This window comes from Delphinus delphis, chromosome 12 (genome assembly GCF_949987515.2).
Source record: "Delphinus delphis chromosome 12, mDelDel1.2, whole genome shotgun sequence".
In the NCBI taxonomy this organism is placed as follows: Eukaryota; Metazoa; Chordata; class Mammalia; order Artiodactyla; family Delphinidae; genus Delphinus; species Delphinus delphis.
This window is the reverse complement of record NC_082694.2, coordinates 39361474-39386295: the sequence shown is the minus strand read 5'-3', so window position 1 is coordinate 39386295 and position 24822 is coordinate 39361474.

The following is a 24822-nucleotide window of genomic DNA, read 5'->3' as shown; positions in this document are numbered from 1 at the left end:
GAATCAGAGCCGCCTAACTCCTGGCTTCCTGCAAGGATGACTCCTGCGTGGACATCGCTGTCTCCCAGAATTAACCAAGGGCACCATCAACCCAGAAGCCGGGTATGGAAACATCCAGGTGTGCTGTCCCAGAGGGAGGAATACACGAGGAAGAGCTGGTCACAGGGGCCCGCAGAGGAGACGGCGGAGAGAGAACGTGTTTGCTTTACCCTCACCTTCTGTGAATGCAGACCCCAAATTCCAGGTCTGTTTTTGGGAACACAGAGGGAAAGAAGGTGTTGATGAATCAGCCCTCTAGGGGCTGGAAACTCTATCTGAACAAATGGTAAAAGAATTGGAGCTGCCAAGAGAGCAGAGCTGCGGAAGGGCTTCTTATTTGTGTGAACAAAACAATCAAACCTTTCCTTAGATCCCTTTATGGCAGATTAAGCAGGGTTTGGGGGATCTTGGCACACCTGTCACTGAACATTTGCATTTCACACTGCAAAAACCCTTTAGATTAACGACCTCCCTATCTGCAAGATATTCTTGTCTTAATAGTCGAGTTATGTGTAATACCAATCCCACCAAGATTAAAGAGGAAAGAATTTCTGGTACAAAATTTTGCTAATGACTGACTAAGACATAAAATCTCGCTGCAATAAATTAACACGTGTCTTCTAATATGGACCTACTGATTTACTTGAGGCAAAGCTGCTCCAGAACCACACATCTGGGCATCATCGGGCCCCCCTTAGAAGTGGCGGGGTTTATATTTACGTTCAGCTGCAGTGAACCCTGAGGACAGCCATCTAGTGCTGCGAGTACCAACAGCCCTGAAGTGGAGAGTGGCATTTCTGTAATACCTCAATCAGGAATCCTGCAGTCAGTGTGCAGTGGAGAGAGAAAAGGACACCTCCCTAGACCCATCATCACCACCCAGGCACCCCACGCTCTGCTTTACTGCCCTCTATGCACTCGACATTTTTATCTAATTTGTGAGTATTACCTGCCTTGAAAAACAGTGCCACATTCTGTGAGTGCTCTCTCTGGGTTGTATAGGCAGCACAGCATGGCAGGAGGCCAGAACAGCCTGGCCCCATGCGCGAGGATGCTGACCCTGTGCTGACCTGGTTCAAATCCCAGTTCTGTCACTTATTTATTCATACAGCTTCAAACAGTTGACTTCTCTAAGCCTTCCTTGGCTTCCCTATCTGTAGAAAAGGGGCAACCAACATACATCACTTAAAATAGTTCCTGGAAGATAGTAGGACTTAGAGGACAAGTATAGAGCTGGGGCCCTCTTCCTTCTAATTTTTCCACCCAGGCCTCCATGCAGAGAAAACAGTTGACCCTCAAGGCTTACCTATAACTTCCTGAGAGTGCTGAGTAACACTCTTCCTGAGTGACTCTGAAGGCCATGAACTGGGCAAACTGCCGCTCTACTGAAGCATTTATTTAAGTCCTGAGCATTGCAAGGAAGGTGTTTCATGTCACTAACGAATAGGCCTAGCCACCTGCGCAGCATTTGGGTGGCCACAAAACCCAGCGGCATCTCCACCACTGCACTGCTTTGTAGTTACGCCCGGTGTGGGTGGTTTAAGTTCCTGCAGACTCCGGTGTTTCAGAATTTTGTTGCTTTTTGGTTCCACCAAGACCGCTTCCCAATGCTGATAGCATTCAGTAGTTGCAAATGGACATTTGTCCATCAGCTTTGACAACATGAGTTTAACTGGTTCAACCCACAACACAGGACAGTGGCCACCAGGCTCAGTCGTTTCAGAGGTTGGGGTCTCAAATGTCCTTAACTCGAAGCCTAAGTCTCTGTCTCTGGATTTATCTAATTGGTTCCCATGATTATGAAGATGCCTGCTGCCCTCCTCTGCTGGAGTCTGGCTGAGTAGGGCATCTCTTCAGAACAGGAAGGGCCCTGACAAACCCCTGCTTCCCTTCTCCCTTGATTTTGACCCCTAAAGGAATGTGGAAGTTTGTGATGATGGAGCACTTAGTAGCCTGAGATAAAATGTAGTCCTGTGTAGGCGACACACAATTTTGAGAGCATTAGCCCTCTGTGCCCCCCTTTGCCTGGCAAAACAATAAGGCTATTCTTTTCTACTTCACCCCAAACAAACAAACAAACAACAAAAGGTAGTCCTGTGTAAGATGGGGATCGATACTGCAGAAGCTTCCACAAGGGTACTTCATTGGTCCACCCACAAGAACCTCTGGTGGGCAAGAGGGGAACAGGTCTGGGATGGAGCTGGCTCCTCTGTCAGTTGCCTTTTCACATGCAACATCTTGCACGTCTGTCCCTTAAGAGTGAGTGTGGAGGTTAAAAGTGGGCACCCCTATCTTGGGTATTGAAGGTTAAATTGACATTTCACATCTCCCCATCGCCCCACTCCCACACACACCTGCATGGCTCCAGAAACCACACACCATTCTGATCATCCTCTGCTAAGAGCCCACTCCCTGAAGACCTCCTCTTAGGACCCTAGGCATTGAGAGTGTTCTTCAGTCAGAATGGTTCCTCAAGACTTAACTGGTAGTCTTAGATAATGAGCTCCCTGGGCCCCAGCAGAAAGAACTGGAATGTTGTCCCCACTTGAACACTGCCACACTGCCCCTGCTCTACTGCCCCCTAACCTAAGGCTTTAACCAAGGGGATGATCCAATGATATGGTTCCTGGAGACTTTCATTCTGCTGTTCAAAGGTTCATAATTGTTATCACCAGAACATTTGCATCCACGTGCGTTGTGTTTCCTGCACTCCTGTTGAAAAACTGAAGTGACCTTAAGTCCCACAATAAAAATGCTTTTCTAGTTGTTATGCTTTATCTTGTTATGGTAGACAGAATTCTAAGATGTCCCCCAAGATTTCTGCCCCGCTAGTGTACATGTCCTGTGTAACACCCTCCCCTTGAGTACAGGCAGGACCTATGAATACGATGGCCTCTCATTCCTGTGAATATGCTACATTATATGGCACAAGGGATTTTGCAGATGTAATTAAGGTCCCTAATCAGTTGCCCTTGACTTTGAGTTAATCAAAGGGGAGATTATATTGGCTAAGCCTGACCTAATCAGCTGAGCCCTGGAAAGAGACAAGATGTAGCCACAGATACTCTCCTGTTGGCCTGGTAGAAAGCAAACAGCTATGTCATGAACTGCCGATGGAGTGAGCCATGTAGCTTGGACCTGAGAGCAGCCTTAGGAACAGAGAGCAACCACTGCTAATAGCCAGGAAGAAAACATGGCTCAGTCCTACAACCACAAGGAGCTGAATTCTGCCAACAACCTGAATGACTGCAGAAGAGAACCCTGAGCCCCAGATGAGAACACAACCCTGCCAGCACCTTGATTTCGGCTTTGCAAGAGACCCTGAGCAGAGAACCCAGCTATTCTGCATCCAGACTTCTAACCTACGGAACCTATGAGATAATAAGTGGGCATTGTTTCAAGCCACAAAGTTGGGAGAAATTTATTACATAGGAATAAAAAACTAAAATACTCACCTGGGGCTTCTTCGTATCACATCAGTTTTAAGGTAGGGCCTAATGTAAGCCTGTTCCTGTTTAGCTTGGCCATCTTTAGCCTTTTTCCCCCAAATACTTCTCACACATCTCTTCATTTTTGGCTTAGAACTCTCTTTGTCTTTTTACCAATAGGCTCACAAGTCTTGGTTCATTATCCTTCTTTGAAACTATTGTTAAGTACTCAGTCCATCCAGAACTCTTCAGCATCCCATGCCTCTGTGACCTGCCAGGTTCTCTGTTTGATGGCCCAGCATCAGCATTTGCACCTCAGCACAGCTTTGTTTTTCTCTACCTGTCTTCATCTCCACAACACTCTCCAAGAAGTGCTACTATGGAGTTCCCAGATTTGGAGATTGCAAAGTTCTCTTGGCTATATCCCTTGAGGATCTCCAGGGGCTCGTGTGCCTTGGAGTTCTGACAGGATATAATTGGCAGACGTAGTAGCTGGTATTCTCAATTAAAGTGAGGTGTCTGAGTGTTTGAAGAACACATTGAGAGTCCGCTAATGAACCAGAGGCATCCACATAAATGCGGTTTTACTGTATTTGATTTAGATTGCAGAAAGCTTCTCTATGACTAGCACAAGAGTGTGATTAGTAGTTTGTAAATGGATGAACATATGAATGAATGAACAAAACGTTTTACTCAAGCAGCATAGAATTAAGGGCCAGTAAGTAAGGTATCTAATTAAAGACATGCATTCATGGTTCTTTGCCTCTTGACTAAATTGTGCATCACCCACTCAAATACAATTGTCAGTAATATTAGTTAGCATTTATGCTTAGTTTTTTAAATAAAAAGGCTCTATTTTAATCCCATTTAACCAGGCGGTGGGGGGATATGCTAACTTCTTTCTGCATTAGCCAGCCCACAAGATAGAAATAAGACTCTGGAGGTGACTGTGGAGGGCAAAGCACCTTAGAGAAAATAACTGGTCACCTGGATATTGTCCCTGCAAAACTCCAATCTACAGAGTAATAGCAAGCAACTTGAAATTTCTTTATAAATATTTTATAATTCTCAAAAGTCGGAAACAATCTGAATATCCATCAATACAGGACGAGTTAAATAAATTATGGTACATCCAAATGGAGTAATATGCAGTCATTAAAAATAGTGGTAAAAATCTATACTTATTGATGAAAGGATTTCATGACATACTGTTAAGTAAAAGAAAAGCAGGGACTCCCCTGGTGGTCCAGTGGTAAAGAATCCGCCTTCCAATGCAGGGGATGCAGGTTCGATCCCTGGTCAGGGAACTAAGATCCCACATGCCGTGGGGCAACTAAGCCCGTGCGTGGCAACTACTAAGCTCGCGCACCTCAACTAGAGAGCCCGTGTGCCACAAACTACGGAGCCCACACACTCTGGAGCCCATGCACCACAACTTCAGAGCCCAAGCGCCCTGGAGTCTACGTACCACAACTAGAGAGGGGAAAACCCGCGCGCCACACCTAGAGAGAAGCCCATGTGCTGCAACTAAGACCTAACTCAGCCAAAAATTAATAAAATAAATAAATAATAAATAAATAAATCTTAAAAAAAAAAAGAAAAGCAGGTTAGAAAATAGTATTTACAACCTAAGTGTAAGGAAAAAAGAAAGAAAAGACTGACTAGAAGGCAATATAACAAAAATGCTAACCGTGGTCATCTTTGGGGAGTGAAGCTTATAGGTGGAGTGACCGTACTTCCTGGTTTGCCTGGGAAGATCTATTGTAAGAGCATGCCCATTCACTCTCAAAAGTGTTTGTTTATGTGATAAATTATATGATCACCCAAGTAGTTTTACTTTATCCTTGTATTTTTGCATTTTGGCATACCTTTCTTTCTATCATCAAGAATACAGCTATTTTAATTTGGGCAGGGAAGCATTTTATAATGTTCATTTCTCAGTCATTTAAACTGACCATCCCCAGGTTAATCCAAAGTATATGTTTTGATTCAATTCAGTGATCCTCCTAAACACCTGGCACCGTGCCAGGCACAGGAGGTCCAAGAATGGATTCAGTGGTGTCCATTCTCTAAGCTGCAGGGCTCAGCACCACTGATCACTGTCCACGTCCCAGGCTAAGACTTTATGTGCATCACTGCCTTTACCCCTCACAACACAACTCTATGAGGTAAGCACTGTGGGTATTCCCCTTTTATAAGTGAGGAAGTATCAGAGAGGTTAAGCTACTTGCTCAAGGTTGCACAAGCAGAATTCAGAGCTGAGCTGTCTGCTCCAGAGCCCATACCCCTAACTACTGGAGTATACGGTGTGAGGACGGGGGTCAGCGGGGGGTAGGTAGCAGACAGCAATCCGCTTTATCCTAGGACAACCCCGTGATAGAAGTATGCCGGTGCCACGAGATAACCCAGCCCAGGATGAGGGGAGTTAGGGGTCCTTAAAGGATGAGCAGAAAGAGGAGGTGGAGAGTGAGGGAGGGGACATTCCAAGCAGAGGCAATAGATGAGTATTTGGTGTTGGAGTATTAAGGGAGTGACAAGTAACGTGGAGCTGATCACCTGTAACGTGCAAAGTGGAAGGGGAGGGGTTGGGCTGGCCCATGGAGGGCCTGGTGTGCCCACTAAGGGGCTTCACCTGTACCTAGGAGTCAAGGGCTGCTCGGGAAGGATGGTGAGCAGGGCCTGCCCACAGACTGTGCTGGAGGCCATCTGGAAAGGGCATCGGAGGGGCGGAGCAGTGCCAGGGAGATCAGTGAGCCCCACGACAAACTGGCAAGATGATTTACTGTGAAGCTATTGGTTTAAGTTTCAGGGCCCACCCTTGGCAGATGCCTCTTCCAAGGCCTGTTTCTAATTTTGCATGCACAGTTCTGTATGCACAGTTCTGTATGCACAATTTTGTAATCTTTCTCTTAGAAAGTCCCCTCCCCAAACTCTTTAAGCTGCTGGCCCCCGCAAACCTAGATCTGCCCCCTGTGACCAGTCATTGTTTTCTTGTGCCAGCATCCAATTCCCAGCCCTTTAGTAAAATTCATCTTCTTTAAATTCCTCTTTTGACTTCAGTTTCTCTTCCTCTTTTATTTTTCTAAAGAAATACCTTGTTTTTCTTAATGCCCTAATCTATTCTTATCTTCTTGTTTTCATTTTGCCACCTAGTTATATTTGTTACTGTCAAACTTCTGCTGCATTTCATACCATTCCTCTCTCTCTGCTGTACCTCATAACATTTTAAAGTGTAAACAACAACAGAGTCTGGTGAAATGGAAATAGAAGAGTGCGTCCACCATGTAGCAGGGCCCTCTGCTGGCAAAGAGCCCGGCCAGGCCCCCTCAGCCCCTTTTTGCCCAACCTCTGACCAGCTTCTCCTCTCTCTGGGCTTCTTTCCTTCTTTACCATCTGTCTCCAAATTTTCCACTAATTTACTTTCCCTCTAATTCTTTTCTTTTAGTCTCTGACAGGCCTAAAGTCACTGCCCCCAGGTCCTGTCTTTCCTCCAAAATCAAGTTTGTCTTCTTCTCAGTGAGATACCTGTTATGCACTCTAGCAAGGCAGGTGATTACCACAGGGTTCCCAAGACATGGCCCTTGGGGGTACCTTGAGATGGGTGTTAAGAGAAAGAAGCAAAAAGGTATAGTCCAATGTATATGCACTTTGACTGCATATGCAGGCCAATGTGCAAATCTCACCCCCCAGATTCTGCTGCTCGAACTTGCCTTGGGCGCTCATCCTCAGTGTTGAAGCTCACAAACTTTATCATTATCTGTGTCCTTTCCACCATCCCCAGACCCATACCTTCTGAACCTTCTGGCAGCACCCTGGCTTAAATACTTAGCATCAATGACCATGTGTTCAACAATGCAACCAATTAGGCGTCCCCATCAGCAGATTAGTTAATATAGTCACCTTACTCATATTTCAGACTATAAACTTCTTGGGGGAAGTGGCTAGTTTGTCTTCTTTGCTCTCTAGTACTGGAACTAAGTAAGTATTTGTTGTAGAAATGAACACCCCCAAGGACATAGAACAGCCTCAAAATGTGCCTTTTATGGTCCTTGCTCACTTTACGCGTCAGCCCACTTCCTGGACCCATCTCCCTCTCCATCACTGGCCTGGAGAACGTGCCTTCTTGTGCCTGCAGCTCCACACTCTCACCAGCCAAAAAAGCAGGGCAGAGAGCAGAAGAGACATGCACCAATTGCCTTAGTAACAAGTTCTAGGCCATTGAGTCTCCCAGCAGGGTCAAACACTTCCATTTTCTGAGTGCACTTTTCACCCTCCCAAGTCAAAGCAGCCAAACAAATGACCACAGGTCCACACTCCTGATGTTAGATCAGTCAATAGCAATTAAGGGTCTCACTTAAAAACTGGCTGGTTGGTCCACAGTACTGGCAGGATTCTTGCTCAGGCTACTGAAGATCGATGTCAGCACATGTATCATGATGCCACATTGGTTATAGTTAGAAAGATGTGTGAACAGGAAAGTCATGGGTGTCATCCAGGGAAAGTCAGCTCCTGGGCTTTCAAGAGACCTCACGGCTTGGATGGTTTTGATGAATATCTCACTGACCAGCATAAGACTCTTAACCTTAAGTATTTGAAAATGGACTTGATCAACAAATTCAGAGACAGGAAGACTTTCAGTGGTAAACTTCAGCTAACTAAACTCACAAGAGACTGAACTATAAATCAGAATACCAGTTTCTTCCTTTTACATGGGTTATCTCTTTCCAGAAGCCAGAAACTTCCACTCCCCCAACCCAAGTTCTACCCTTTCCCTATGTCATGCTGAATTAATAATCTGAAGGTTGCTTGGTGAGATAGAAGCAGAGCTGAGTCAAATGATAACTTTATGTTTAACTTCTCAAGGAAGAGCCAGTCTGTTTTCCAAGGTAGCTGCACTAATTTACATTCCCCCTGATAGTGTGCAAGAGTTCCAATTTTTCCATATCCTTGCCAACACTTGCTATTATCAGATTTTGTGATGATAGCCATCCTGCGGAGTATGAAGTGATACCTCATGATTTTGATTTGCATTTCCCTAACACTGAGCATCTTTTCATGCACTTATTGGCCATTTGTATATCTTATTTGGAGATGTCTACTCAAACCATTTTTTAATTGGGTTATTTTTATTATTGAGTTATAAGAGTTTTTACAACTAGATACAATGCACTTATTAGATACACATTCTTTCTTTCTACATGTTATTGGCACTGACTAAAATATTAAGGCATTCAGTCTCATTCCCCTTGCACTGTATTTCCAGAACTCAAGATTTTTTTCTACTTTAATATTTCTGTCATTGAAATAATTTTGTAACGTGTATGTATGTATTTCTTTTCTCTCCATACCTCAAAGCTGGAATTAAAGCTATGTGAGTCTTATAATCGATGATGACCTGTTAAAGGGCATCTCAGGGTCATCCCTAGGTAGTTATGGTTTTGTAGAGGGGAGAACTGATCGAAAGAATAAAAAACTGGGAGAGACAATCACCACGGACTAGGGACTGCTAGAAGTGGGGTGTGGGAAATATTTTTGTAAATATTTCTTAATATAGAAAAAAAATCTAAACGATTTTCTTTGACAGGCACAAGGAAGCCACTAATTAGGTCCCCAACTACCAAGTGTTCACCAGAGAGATCAGGGGCTCCTGCAGTCTTAATTGACCAGAAATCAAACCACAAGGTGTTAACAAGAAGCTAGAGGCTCTGGGCTGCGTTTCAACAACCTCTTCTGCACTGGAAGAGGATAGAGGGGGTTTCTTGTAAACTAAAATGACAGATCTGTCAAGCCACAGTAAAGAGCCATTTTTATAACCCAAGATGGGCTCTCATTTTTGTTAAGGCTCTTCTGGGTGTTAGGAATAGAAACTCCCACCCCAAAGCTGGCTTGGATACAAAACAGTGGGGTGGTAGGAACCATACAGAGGTGCTGCTGAAACAACTGGCTGCCAGCACTCGTGGAGCCTCGGCAGTCCTCAGGCAGGGGTGACTAGTCTCTGTCTCGTGCCCTTATGAAGCCAGGGATATAGGGCTTTCCGTGAGCAGTAATCAGAATAATAGGTCATGTTTATTGAGGGCTGGCTACGTGTCAGACACTGTTCTAATCACTTTATGGGTAAATAGCTCATTTCATCCTCGCGACAATCTATGAAGTAGAGACTTTTATTATGCCCATTTTAGAAATGAGAAAAACAAGGCATTGAGAGGTTAAGCAACTCTGCCCGAGGTCACACAGCTAGGAAGTGATGGATTCAGGATTCAAACTGAAATATTTTGGCTCCAGAGTCTATGCTGTTAACCACTGGGCTTTGTTTTACTTTATTCCAGGCTCACAAACTAAACCCCAAGTTCCAGACAACTGTATAAAGATGCACACGAAGAGGAACTAGGAGGGAAATGTAAATGAATCTAAATTTGTCCTCATCTTAGATTCTTAAAGCTGAGCAGGACCTTCAAGATGATCTAGAACAGTGGCTCTCAAATTGAAGCCCACAGACCCCCGGGGGTCCCCAAGACCTTTTTAGGGGCACCTGAGAGGTCAACGTTTATTTCATAATATTACTAAGACTCTGTATGTCTTTTTCACTGTGATGAATTGGCACTAATGACACAAAAGCAACAGCAGATAAAACTGCTGGTGCCTTAGCATGAATCAAAGGAGTGGCACCACTGTGTCATTGTATTTGTCACCATTACACTGTAGCAGTTAAAAAGAAAAGAGCCAGTGTCCCTTAAGAATGTCCTTAATGAAACAGTAAAAATTATTAATTTTATTGAATCTTGACCCTTGAGTTAACATGCTACGAGACAAGATGGCAAGTACATAAAGCACACCAGCTGCGTTCCCGGCACGAGGATCCTGAGCAAAAGCACTTGTGCAATTGTTGAGTTGTGAGCTGAACCGGCCGATTTTATCATGCAACGTCATTTTTATTTGAAAGAACAACTGACAAACTGTGGTTCTACAGACTTGGGTGTGAGGCAGACATCTCAAAAATAATTAAGTGAGACTGCTACTTCAAGGAAAACAATTGACAGTATTTGTTGCCAATGATAAAACTCAAGCTTTCAACTAAAATTTTGAAGTTTGAAAAACCTGTACCTGCCATGGTGAGCTTGACAGCTTCCCGATACCTAAAAACCTTTCTGATAGCTTTGTGGTGATAGTAACAAATGTGATTTTTTTGATATTTTATATTTGGTATTGTGTGATGGAATGTGTCATCAATTGGAAGATCTGCATAAATCAGTGAACCAATATTTTCCAAATCATGAACACATGACATTATAAAGTCATGTGCGAGGGACTTCTCTGGTGGTACAGTGGTTAAGAATCTGCCTGCCAATGCAGGGGTCACGGGTTCGAGCCCTGGTCAGGGAAGATCCCGCACGCCTGAGAGCAACTAAGCCCGTGTGCCAGAACTGATGAAGCCTGCATGCCTAGAGCCTGTGCTCCGCAACAAGAGAAGCCACCGCAATGAGAAGCCCGCGCACCACAACGAAGAGCAGCCAACCGCTTGCCACAACTTGAGAAAGTCCACGTGCAGCAATGAAGACCCAATGCAGCCAAAAATAAATAAATTTATTTTAAAAATAAAAAATCATGTGTGAGTAAACAATTCATTTCTAGTATAAGATAGATGGATGGATTTTAGTGGGAAAAGTCTGAAAAGTTCATTGATATCCTTTCCACATATATTAGAATTCTCCCCTTTCCAATCCCATAAAGCTGGATTTTCTTCATATGCTTCAGCAAAACAACATATCACAACAGATTAAATGCAGAAGCAGATGTAAGAATTCAGATGCCTCCTGTCAAACCAGACATTAAAGATATTTGCAAACATGTAAAACAATGCTACTCTTCTCAATAATTTTTGGTTTTGCAAATATAGTCACTTTTTTTTTTTTGGCCACACGACGCGATTTGTGGGATCTTAGTTCCCCGAACAAGGATCAAACACTGGCCCCCTGCAGTGGAAGTGCAGAATCCTAACCACTGGAATTCCCAAATATAGTTACTTTTTAAAAAAATGTTATTTATAATAATAGGCAATGTATTTATTATTGTTATATTTACTGAATTAATAAGTAAATATTTTAATGTAGCCTTTTTAATGTATAATATGATAAGTAACAGTAGAATAACTCACATAAATACAAGCTCCTTGGAGTCTTCAATAATTTTTTAGAGTCCTGAAAACAGAAACTTTGAGCCTCTGATCTAGTTCAACATTTACCATCCATATTCTAGAACTTAGTAAGTTTTCTTTAGAAAAAAAAAAGGGGCTCTATGGCCAAAATAAGTTTGAAAACTCCCACATTAAAAAATACTTGTATATATATGTAAAATACATCATATATATACACACACTCATACACACACACATAAATATATAAGAGCATTTCTTCACTGCACAACTCTTAAGAATCACGTTATATGCTAATGGGCATCATGGTGCTCTAAAGCAGGGGACCCCAAACCCTGGGCCGCATAGCAGGAGGTGAGTGGCAGACGACTGAAGCTTCATCTGCCGCTCCCCATCGCTCCCCATTGCTCGCATTACCGCCTGAACCATTCCCCTCCCACCCCCACCCCGTCCGTGGGAAAACTGTCTGCCACGAAACCGGCCCCTGGTGCCAAAAAGGTTGGGGACCGCTACTCTAAAGAGAGATGATGATGGTATGCAGATTTCCCCAAATTTACTTGATCTCCAATTCTTCATTCATGGGATATCTATTAACATTTTGAAGCACCAGTTTTCCTTGGACCAAATTTTGTGAAATGTTGATCTAGTACTATCTCCTCATTTTGCACAAAAAATTGAGTCTCAGAGAAGTAAAGTGACTTGCCATAAATTACGCTACTAATTAGTGGCAATACTGAGATTAGGACTCAGGTGTTCAGACTGCTAATCTGGCATTCTTTCATTCATTTATAACCTCCGAGCCTCCCCAGGCCCCATCTTCACTGGAAGGGATTACAGCACAGACTTCAGCGTATTTGCACCAACCAGTGCTTCTAATCTGTTGCCTTTGAGAGATAATCCTACAAAATGCAGCAGAATGTAGATTCCAAAACCTGCAGAGATTACTTTTTATGGGAGGGGGATTATCTCTGTAATCCAATTAACACAGCAAGCCATGGGGAAAAAAAAGTAGGCTTTAGATTAGCATCGGGGGAGGAGTTGAGAAAAGAAGTTAATTCATATTAACAGGTTTGCAAACCTTTGAAGTGCATTTACACTTTCCTAAATACTAATCATAAATCTGCAAGGTGAGCCAGTAGCTTTTGGAAAGAATATTACAGCCATGAATCAAATAGTTTTAATGTTTAGAGTACTTCCTTATGAATGTCCCTTTTGAGTTTCCTTTGAGAGCTGAGCTACATTTCTTCTTCCCAAGTGACAAGTTTGTAACTCACTACATTTCCCTCTTCATCTTGGCTGCCAGGAAGCTTTGAGTCAGATTACAGAGGAATCCAGATAACCAAATCATCAATATGATGCTATAGATGGTCCCCAAATTCCTGGAGCTGAGAGACTATTTATGTCATATGAGATTGGGTAAATAATCTTTCACCTCTCAGTGGGTAATTTTGCCATCTGTTGAGTCCCAGTAAAATTACTGGCTACTACCACATTCCCTTACCAATCTTCCCTGGTCTCCAAGTAACTTTCTGCCAAAGCTCATGGTTTTAGCTGCTGAGAATCAAAGAGGTCATCAGATCGCTGTTCTGCCTTCCTTGTCGGTATCTCCTATGCTAATATGGTCAATAATTATGCAGAGGGCAATAAAATTAAACTGCTTTTATCCCCTGAAGGAAATGCTTATGTGCTCAAGATAGTTTGCATTTTCTGAGTATATTCCAAAATCTCTGAAGATTTTATTCATGCAAGGTAAGTCTGACCTTCAACTAAACTCAGATCTATAATTTAAAGTGGCCTCTTTGACTCAAAATCCTCCCCATTTCAATGCCAAATGGATCATCAGCTGCTCTCCAAGTAATATTCGCTCCAAAGGAAGGTTCCTGCTACTGATCGACGCACATTTTTGCATTTCCACTCACAGACTTAAGTTCTGCTCTCCAATATGTGACTGTAGCTTAATTGACGGAGGAATGCAAAAAGAGATTTGCAGGCATCTGACTACTGTCGACTCATTGACTTCCCTCAGAGAATTCTTTCACTTGTCTTTTAAATTTTCCTTTCTTGTCAAAATTGCAGGTGCAGATAAATGCTGGAATCTTATTTCAATCAGAAAGTGCCAAGAACAAGAAAAGATGGAGAATTTTGATTGTCGTTGAGGACAGAGCCTCAAACAGCTGGAGGCCTTCCATTCTCTTTTAGCTTCCATCCATCTAAGAAAAAAAAAATGCACTAAGGATTTCACTCAATTTGTGCAGAAAGATGAGGAAATTCACACTGAAATGAAGAACCACGTTCCCAAAATAGCATTAACCTAGAACAGCGCTGCTGGGGGAATAAGAGACCTTGAATGTTGTGGGCACACCCCTGGTAAAAGGTCAGGGGATGCCCGAGATGGGATTCCTGTGTTGTGTTAGCTGATGATGCATTGGCTTTTCCTTTCAGGGAATCTTAGAGCCAGCTCAGGGATTTTCACCTCAGCCAGATTTTCTTTCTCCAGACCAAACACATGTGTGTTTCAAACAACTTCTGAGTAAACCTGGAAATGATTATAAGAAGGAAAAAAACAAAACAAAACCAATTTGACTTAGTTGTCATTCAGAGCTTCGCCCCCAGGGTGGGTCAAACAATTTGTCTCGGGGTCCACCCAGTGCCTGCTCAGAAATTTGCTGCAGTGTGTGCCACGGGGATCTGAAAGATTCTGGAAACAGGCTACCTCCTCACTAGTCTGGACCCGGGTCCTCAGCATCAGAGACTGTGTTCAATGGTTTATGTATCTCCAGGCTTCAGCCCAACTCCTGGCATATAGTAGGTCCTCAATAAAGAACTGAAATGTAGCCCCTCAGTGAATATTTGATCATGGATGAAACAAGAATCTGTCCCTAGGCCAGATTCCCTGTTTCTGGTTCTAATCTCTCCTTCACCCCCAGCCTTATCATTTTCCCTCAGCTCTTCAACAACTCAAACCTGGGCTGTCCAGCACCGTAGCCACTAGCCACGTGTAGATACTGAGCACTTGCAATGTGGCTGGTCCAAACTGACATGTGCTTCAAGTGTAAAATACACACTGGATTTCAAAGAGTTAATACAGGGGGAAAAAATGTAAACTATCTCATTAATCATTTTATACTGATTACATGTCAAATGATCATATTTTAGATATATTGGGTTAAATATGTTATCAAAATTAATGTCACCCATTTTGTTCATTTGTTTTGCTTTGTTTTATTTTGTTTTTAATGCAGCTTCCAGAAAAGTTAAAATCATCAGTGTGGTTCACATTCTATTTCTACTGGACAACGCGGATTCAGTCCTCACCTGGCTCCCATTCAGACCCAGCTGGTGTCTACTGACAACCCATTGACTTGACCAACATAGTGTCAGTCCAGCCAGACCTGAGGTCCACCAACAGCTCCAGAAAGTCCCAGAAGTAAGTCTTTCTGGTCGGTCCACACTCATGCCACCGGTCCCTGCAGCAGGGCATGCTTTGCTGCCCTCTGCTGGCAATCTCGGTGCCCGCAGCGTCACAGGGCACCGGAGCCTCTTCCCCCAGCCTCTCCTGCTACACGCGGTTCTGACGCTACCCCTCCACTTCCAACTTCCCCACCCTTAGCATTGTATTTTCAACAGTAGCAGTGGGGGGATTCCCTGGTGGCACAGTGGTTAAGAATCCGCCTGCCAATGCAGGGGACAGGGGTTCGATCCTTGGTCTGGGAAGATCCCACATGCCGCGGAGCAACTAAGCCTGTGCGCCACAACTACTGAGCCTGCACTCTAGAGCCCGCGAGCCACAGCTACTGAGCCCGTGTGCCTAGAGCCCGTGCTCCGCAGACAAGAGAAGCCACCTCAGTGAGAAGCCTGCGCACCACAACGAAGAGTAGCACCCTGCTTGCCGCAACTAGAGAAAGCCCGCATGCAGCAGCAGAGACCCAACGCAGCCAAAAACAAATAAAGAAATTTATATATTTTAAAAAAAGAGTAGCAGTGGGAAGGAAAAGGGAGACTGCACCTTGTCAAAAGAAAGATGTATTCTGGAGAAAGCAGTTTCTTTTTTAGATCACTATGTATTTCCTTCAAAATATAAAAGTATCTTGTAGTGTTCCTCACATGTCACTCAGGCCTAGTATCACCTGGGACGTTTGTTAAACATGCCGATTACCAGATCTCTCTGCTGAAAATTCTGGGTTAGTAAGTGAAAGTTGGAAGCTCAGGAAACTGTTTTAACAAGACTCCTCCCACCCTCACCCTGCCCCCCCCACCCCACCAGGTGATTCTTGTTCCAGGGAAGTTTGAGAAATATGGCTGTGGAGCAGAGCTTCTCAAAGCTGAAGGTGCTCACTGACCGCCCAGGGCCTTGTTACATGCAGATTCTGATCCAGAAGGTCTGGGCTGCGCTGAGATCCTACATCCCGGGTGATACTGATGCTGCTGGCCCATGGCCATGTTTGGAGGAGCCAGGTTGTAGATACCAAGGTCCGTGCCCCCAGGTGTGTCCTGAGTAGCACACCTGTTGCATTAAGAATCACTACAAGCTCTGCTGCCACCTACCACTCCTACAGAGGCTTCTCTAAAAAGCAAACTCAAACTGTTCATTTGTCTGGAAAAGCAAGGATGCCCCCTTTTGACAGCTCAACATATTTTCTGTAAAATGCCAGGAGAAGAACAGTAAGTATAATTTATTCCAAAAAATTTTTTTAAATTACTATCGGTGAGAAGGAATTCCTTTCCCTAATAGGCTGTTAAGCCCCATGAATTGGAATCCTGTAGGGATCCTGGCCGTTTAAGCTAAAGATACTATGGGGGTGACTCAGTTTGGCTTTCTAAGACTATGTCCTCTGAAAGATTACCCCCCGGGATGAACCATGCAGGGGGAGCTGGGGCTTCGGAAGTGAGTGGCTGCCTTTGAGGACTGTCCGTGGTCTACAATCTTTAAACTCGGTTTCTGCCTTTATTTCTTAACCCTTTCCACCATGGCACCAGCAAACATTTTTAGTGCTGTCACATCTGGCACTCACCCTGGTCAGGCTGTTAATGCTCCTAGCTGTTCCCAATGATTCTCTGGGAGTTTGGGGGCAGGGAAAGTGGATGGGGAGTGCTTCTACTATTTTTTCTTTAGCTTTTTTTTTTTTTTTTAATGCGCCGTGCTGCTTGCGGGACCTTAGTTCCCTGACCAGGGATAGAACCCGTGCCCCTGCAGTGGAAGTGTGCAGCCCTAACCACTGGACCGCCAGGGAATTCCCGACTGCTTCTATTATATCAGCTGTACTTAAACTATGTGCTTGAAACTTTCTCTTCCTAATGGTGACTTTGGATTTACCCAAGGTTATGCCTTAGTTTCTCAAGACATCATGAGACTGCATCATAAACTGTGCAATTTTCAGACACCAATGCAACTGCATTTATTAAGCAGAAGCCCTTTTGGAGGGGAGCCTTAAATGACCAAAACATTAGGAGACAAAAATTCTCTGACCATTCTGTTCCTGGCTTAATTTCTAAGGCTCAGAAAATGAGTCTAGCATCTATCCACATAGCGTATATTTCTGGCAGATGGGTACTGCATGTGTGTGGCGGGGCAGGGGGGCGGGGGGGGGGGTTGTTTGTTTTGTTTTGTTTGTTTCAAGGCCAAGGCAATAATCTATTTTAAGAGTTAATACCTTCCCATCCTCACCCCTACATTTTCAAAAGACTCCATCCATTGTTAGCCACATAAGCTCCCATTAAAGTCAAATTTCCTTAGATGAGGAAGTAACTGAATGCCTAATTACACATGCAGTGCTGGAAAAAAAATATTAAGACTGCATTTACATTGCCAGCTTTCTTTTCCCATTACACAACAGAAGATTTATCCTTTCATCTAGTGCGTGAGCATTGCTCTTGCAAGCCTGTGGTTCCATGTAACGTATATTAGTATATCATTCACTGTTAGTACCAACCTTGACAATCTATAAGTTATGCCTCTCTCAATGTTATATATAGTCTTTCTTCTGAGCTAGAAACAAACCGAACCAAAAATAATCACCAAGCCCCACGTCCTGGCTGCCACCTACCCAGACAGTGACATTGCAACACCCCAGGGCCGCACAGATCTCCTGTGAGCTGTGTGGATTCCTGCCATGGGCTGCACCCATGCAACTATCGAATGCAATTCACAGGCAGAAAGCCCATTTAAACCTTTATCCAGTGGCATGTTCGGGGTTCTTTCTGGACAGGCTGCTTCTGCCTGTGGAATTAAGTGAGTGCTCAGTGATCAGTCATTGCCCAGGGTTCAACCTTAGGTCGCACTGTAAGTGACCCAACAAAACGTGTAATACACGTGTATGCGCACTCACCTACGTTCACTTCCAAACGCTTAGACCTTGGAACATTCCTGCAGTTTGATCAGAAGCAAAGCCTAATATGGACACTCTCCAACTCCAAGGTCAGAAAGTAACTAAAGAAAAACTGCAACCTTTAACTGGGCTCCTGCCCAGGCCTCAGGTGTGTGGGTGTCACCTAGTTTTTCCAGATGTCAGCAGAGAGACAAGATTTGATAGATAGGTAATTTGGCCCTTACCTCCTGGGAACTGCTACTTCAATGCCTGGATCGCCTACCGATTCACATCGCTGGTGGGTTCCCGGTAAATGCGGCTGACAGACTGTCGAGGTGAGGCAGCTACACCCAGGGAACAATTTGTTGTGTGGTCCGGCAGATGCCATCATGTCACACGGAGCCTCAGCAGCTCAGCTGGGGAGTGATCCAGCTTCCTGGGCTCCTTATCCAAGATTCTGTCAGGATAAACCAAGCCATAACCATGCAGTGCCCTAGACACTGGCATGAGGAGACTGGGGTGGACACTAGGGCTTAGGGTTTTCTGCTTCTCGTAGCTGCTGTTACAGACAACTCTAACTGCCCAGTCTCCTAATGGGAGGCTTCTGTTTGTAAGAGTGGGAGTGAGAGGAGGAACCCCCAGACGAGTCTTTCTGGGGTTCAAAGAATAGAAAGAAGCCTCCTACCAGTGAGTGGCACTGGCCAACACTGCCCCCTGAGGGCAAGGCATCAGCTGCCGGCCCCATTACAAGGGAGATGGCCGGCGGCCAGATTCCCAAAGTCCCTGAGGTTCTTCTCAGGCTCAGGTCTCATGCCTCCCTGGAGTCATGTCATGACTCTGCCCAGAGAGCCAGCTTGCACCCGTGCCCATGGCACACCCAGCTGAATAGCACCGATTTTTTTTGCACAGATCCCACAATACATAAATTCCTCCACCACCCCAGGCTCTGTCTATCACAGTGATTCTCAAACTGTTTGGTCTCAGGACTCCTTAACACTCTTAAAAATTATTGAGAACCCCAAATAGCTTTTGTTTATGTGAGTTATGTGGATTATATCTATCAATATTTATCATACTACAACATTTTCTAGCCACTCTCCCTCCTGTTTGGTGGGATATGCAGGGCCAAATATTATGGCCACTCCCACCCCCATGGCAAGCCCCCCCCCCCCAGGGGTCACCACTGAGAAGATCTGTTTCCAGAGGCATGGGAACTTTGGGAAGCAGGTGGCTTTCTAAGGGGATGGAGACTGATGAGGTTTATCTTAGATGGGATAACCAGGGAAGCCGGTGTGGCCGGAGCAGAGTGAGAGTGAGATGAAGAGGGAGGTGGAAGCCAGTTCGTGTCAACCTCGTGTCAACCTTGGTAAGGAGGGGGCTTTGTTCGAAGTGTGATGGACACCATTGGATGGTTGTGAGTAGGGGTGACATTGCTGACTTGCTTTTTATATAGAACATTCTTGCTGCTATGCAGAAAATAGACTGTAGGTGTAGGTGGAAAGCAAGAATGATGGCAGAAAGGCCAGAAGACAGGAGGCTATTTTAGGGATCCAAATGAGAGATGGGGGATGACTTGGATCAGCAAGGGGAAGTGATGAGAGGTTCTCTGACCAGGATATATTTTGAAGATGGAATTGCTATAACTTGTGGTTAGATTGACATGGGTATAAGGGAAATAGAATAATCAACAATGATTCTTGAGTGTTCAATCTGAGCAAAATCTGGGTGAATACACTGAGATGGAGAAGATGGAGGCAGGAGCAGGCTTGGAGGATAAACTCAAGTTCTACACTGAAGAGGTCCAATTTGAGATGCCTATTGGACCCCCAACTGGAAATGTCAGATAGACTTATGTAAGTGTGGAGATCCAGGGTGTTGCAGAGATTGGAACTGAAGATATATATTTGGAAAATATTGGCATGTAGATGGTATTTAAACCAACAGGACTGCATGTCACCCAAGAGACTATAAATAGAGAAGAGGAGAGGAGGGGTAGAGGATGGAGCCTACAGACCTAGAGGTGAGAAAGAGAAGCAGAAATGGAGACCAAGAGGTAGCAAGAAGGACAGGAGGGTGTGATGCAAAAAGAAGAGGCAATTAATTGTACCAAATTCTATTGAGAGTTCAAGTAAGATAAAGACTGAGAATCGACCACTGGATTAGGCAAGGTTTTACTCTTGATAAGAACAGTTTCAGCAAAATGACGAGGACAAAATTTGGAGTGGGTTGAGAGGATCGAGAATTCCAGGCTGAATGGAGGACTGAATACCTGCACTTCTGTTCCCTTTTGAATTCCCATTAAAATGACAATAAAGGGTTTTAATTACATAAAACTATGGAACAGAGAGACTAGGAGAGGTGATGAGAGCATATGAGAGATGTCAACAAAATTTTAAAACCTGGAAAGCAGAGAGATGAGTGGTAACTAACTTAGCAACATGAAGAAAATGGAAAGCTAGGTAACTATAGTCTGGAGGAACAAAAAAGTGGTCTCATTCATGCCAAATGAGGAAGGCTCAGAAAGGCTCAGGAATTGAAGGTACCAGGTACTTATGACGGTGCTAGAAGGAGCTAAAAGCAGGAATGAGTGAAAGTCTCCTGAAGAAGAAAAAGTCTCCTAGACTCCCTCCTCTGCCCCCACAGAGCTGGGTGACTGGCCCTCCACCATCAAATCAAAAGACTATTAGCCTAAAAAAAAAAAAAAGACTATTAGCCTAGAGAGGATGAACCACAGGAACTCTGCACTGGGAGAACCAAATCAAACATGAGAGTAAAATAAAGAGTATTTCCAATGAACAAAGTCTCAATTTACCACCTATGCATACCTTGTTAGAAAGGTACTGGGGGATGTACTCCATCAAAACAAGAAGCTAAACCAAGAAAGAGGGACCCAAGGGTCAAGGAACCCAACACAGGAAGCCTAGAAGAAACTCCCTGGAGGAGAACAAAGGGACATCCCAGAATGACATCCATGCAGCAGGCCTAGAGAGCAACAAGCTCAGATTGGAGTACGAGAGTGGAGAACTCCAAGAAGGATGTTTCCAAGAAAAAGAAATGAAACACATATTAGCTGCCTTATACTTCTAGCAGAGTTTGGGGATAAATTGTTATTAAGTACAGAGAAAACCAAGCAAAGGAAAAAATGAGGAAATGACTCAGAAAAACAGATTGTACAAGAAAGGAAACACACTCATAGTACAGTAAAAGGCTCAGTTATGACTATTTACTAGTCACAATAACAATGAATATTGATTGAACTAAAATTGTAATAGATATATATTGAGAGGATGGTAGGAAGAGAAACAGGTTTAAAAAAGTAATTCTTCATCTTTACAATAAGAAGTCAACGAATAATATATAAAACTGGAAAATCAAGAAATATATATATATATATGTTTTTAAAAATCAAACAGTTCACAAGGCTTAAAACAAATAAATTACCAAATTTCCTCCCATCAGAGGCAACTGTTTTTTGGGGGTTTTTTTTACTGTTGTTTTAGGCTTTCTTTATCTCCATCTTTTCTAAAATATATATATATCCCCTCAGAAAGAAATTGGATAATTTCTTTATTATAAGCCTTGTAAAACTGATTGTTAAAATTTTTTTAAATGTTTAGAATTAGTTATACGACTTTTTAAAACTACTTATATGTATCACTTTGATAAAAATACATTTAACTTGTTTAAAAAAATAAAGAGAAAGAGAACAAGATATGAAAAAGGAGAGAAGTATAGACACAACTGACTTACTAAGATGTCTAGACTCAGTGAAACACAAACAGCAGTTTTAATTTTTTTAATCATTGCTTTCAATCATTTTCCAGTTGAATTTCATTTTCCCATACTTAATGAAATACTGAGCAGAGCTCATAACTTTCTGGTTAATTTCAGTTACTCTCTTTCAGAAAAAGAGACTAAGCTGACCCTGGTGATGTACAGGACAGCTGGGCGAGGCTGCAGGCTCTGGAGCTTCAGCAGAGTGGGCTCCATTGTGGGCTTCCCTCAGCCACATCCAGCTCCTTGGGGGCAGGCAGGGAGTTGGGTGCGTCTGTTAGGCTTCATCAGAGTTGAGGTTTTGCCAGGGAAATATGGAGAGAGGGGCAGGTAGATTGAATATTATGTAAGGGTGTGATTTCAGGGATTGAACCATGGAATCCAAACTGAGCAAGGTGGGAAGTAGGGGCACAAGGAGGGCTTTGGGGAAGTGGGGAAGGGAGCTGAGGCTGGTGGACCAGATGTCTCAGAGGGGTTGAAGAATGCTGGATGTTATAAAGACTGACTGTGCGGAGGTTTCCATTTAGAATTCCTGCGCGCTGCAGCACATTCGTTACCCCTGTTCCTGCTGTAATTCCCTAGCGTTGCTCCACTGTTAGGTTTCCTTTAAGTTAGGTTAGTTGTCTCTGCCCCCTCGGAGGTATGCCTGTCTCAATTCCTCTGATGTGTGAGAGTCATTCTTCACTTCCTCTAGGGAGAGGGAAACACTTCCTTCTGCTCATGATCAGTTGTCTTCCCCTCTCTTGCTTACCTTCCTCCCTTATAGCCCTCTCTCTCTTCACGGCCATGCCAAGGCTCCATAGAAAACTTTTCTCTCCAAACGACCCACTGATTCCTTTCCCTACAGCACCTCCTGTGCCATGGTTGTGTACTAGTTTTTCTGTTGACTACTTTTCTGTGCATCACATTAGAATGGTGAGTAGGTACAGGTAAAGTTTACAGAGGAAGGACGTGTCTGCCATCCTCTACACAGAAAATAATTGGCGGTAACAGAGAATTAATCCAGTCTGCAGTGGTACGTGCAGTCAGAACGAGAGCATGTTCTGTGTCTCCTATAGTAGTATAATTATTTGGGAGCCTGTCTTGCTCAGGATAATGGCTAATGCAGGGCAATAGCTGCCTCTGGCCATGCACTTTAAAGCCCCAAAACTCATAAAGAAGAACAGATTACTAATCTGTCAAGAGGATGGGAAGGATTCGCTTCTGCACAAACCCAAGATCTCCTCTGACTCCAAAATTTTCAAATTCGTTTAAAGTAACTGTTCTATTTTCTATAATAGAAACACTTTTATGGTAGCAAGATTATTCATTGTATTTCAAAATCCACTCTCTCCTTTAAAAATAATAGTACCCCTGATTTTTAGCCGGACATATGGCCATCAGAATAAAAACTGTATTTCCCAGAATCCTTTGCAGTGAGGTATGACTATATGTCTAAATCCTGGGCACAGTGAGGATTGACTTCTGGTCACACTCTAAAAGGTAAGGGATGTGTCATCCCTTCACTCTTTCCTCTGCTTCCATTCTGCTGCTTGGAATGGCAAAGAAACAGGAGAGAAGGAGCCAAGGACCCTAGATAATCCTTGGAGAAGAGCCACTATACCTGCCGTGGATCATCTTCACAAGTGAGAAACAAACTTGTCTCTTGTTCAACCCATGGTTATTTGGGGGCTCTATTACAGGCATCTGAAATTGTATCCTAACACCATACTCCTCCTCTTTCTTTAGCTATGTATGTGTCAGACAAGTTCAAAATGCCTAACTCACGCTTTGATCTTCCCATCCTTCATATCATTCTTGAATCCATCATTGATAAGATTGTCACCTTGGTGATTTCCTCCTTAATAATGGAAATTTAAAATTTATATCTAAGATAAGGATAAATCATCTTTCTGAACGTCTAGTGTCTACAAATGCTATGGCTAGATCCTATTCCCAAACTTCCAGTGATAAATGAGCGTCCTTGGGTAAATCAAACAGCTAATGTTGGAGTAATTGAACAATAATCTTTGAATAGTAATCTTTAAACAGAACTAGTTGTATTTTCTAGTTGAGTATTCTAATAGAATGACTTCCTTTCCAAGATGCCATCTTGCCCCTTCCCCATTTGTATTGTTATTGCTAAACAACCCAATTTTAATTATTATTTAATTTTCTTTATCTACAGTTGAGTGCCCCCCTTCTGTTGGAAAGCCTATTTTATATAAACCAAACCATGGGTAATTACCTATCAAAAGCAGATTTATCTAAAGTCCCACTGAAACTAGATGAGGCAGTTCCTGTAAGTCATAAAATCATTCAAAATGGGATCCAGGAGAAAGGGACAGCATTGCATTTGAATTTATAGAATACCAACAACATTATAGTTACCATAGGAAACCAATTCTTATCCATATTGCCTGCTGTGGGAGTACAAAATCTCAGTTCTAGATTCATCTCCTAGGATGTACATTGTGGTGGATACCATAGGCGGATTCACTCATCATTTTTTTCCAGTCCACATTTTCTTGCCTATCTCTACTACAGAGGCTGGGAGAAAAATTAAAACCTCATGTTCTCAACCCCACCTCATCCCCTTGCAGTAAGGAGACATCATGTGACACAGTTCTGGTTAATGAGACACATGTAGAAATCTCCTATTTAAAAACATGAATTACCAGTATTTCCACTCTTATGCATACACCCAAAAGAACTGAAAACAGGGACTCAAACACATACTTGTACATTCATGTTCATAGCAGCATTCTTCACAACAGCCAAAAGATGGAAACAGTCCATGTATCCATCAACAGATGAGTAGGTCAACAAAATGTGGTATATATACACACAACGGAATATTATTCAACCACAAAAAGGAAGGAAATTCTGATACATGCTTCAACAGGGATGAACCTTAGAAACATTGTGCTAAGCAAACTAAGCCAGACACAAAAGGATAAATATTGTATTATTCCACTTATATGAGGTACCTAGAATAGGCAAATTTATAGAGACAAAAAGTAGAAGAGGGATTGCTAGGGGTAGGGGAAGGAGGAATGGGAATTATTTAATGGGTACAGAGTTTACATAGGGGATGATGAATGAATTCTAGAGATGGATAGTGGTAATAATTATACAACATTGTGAA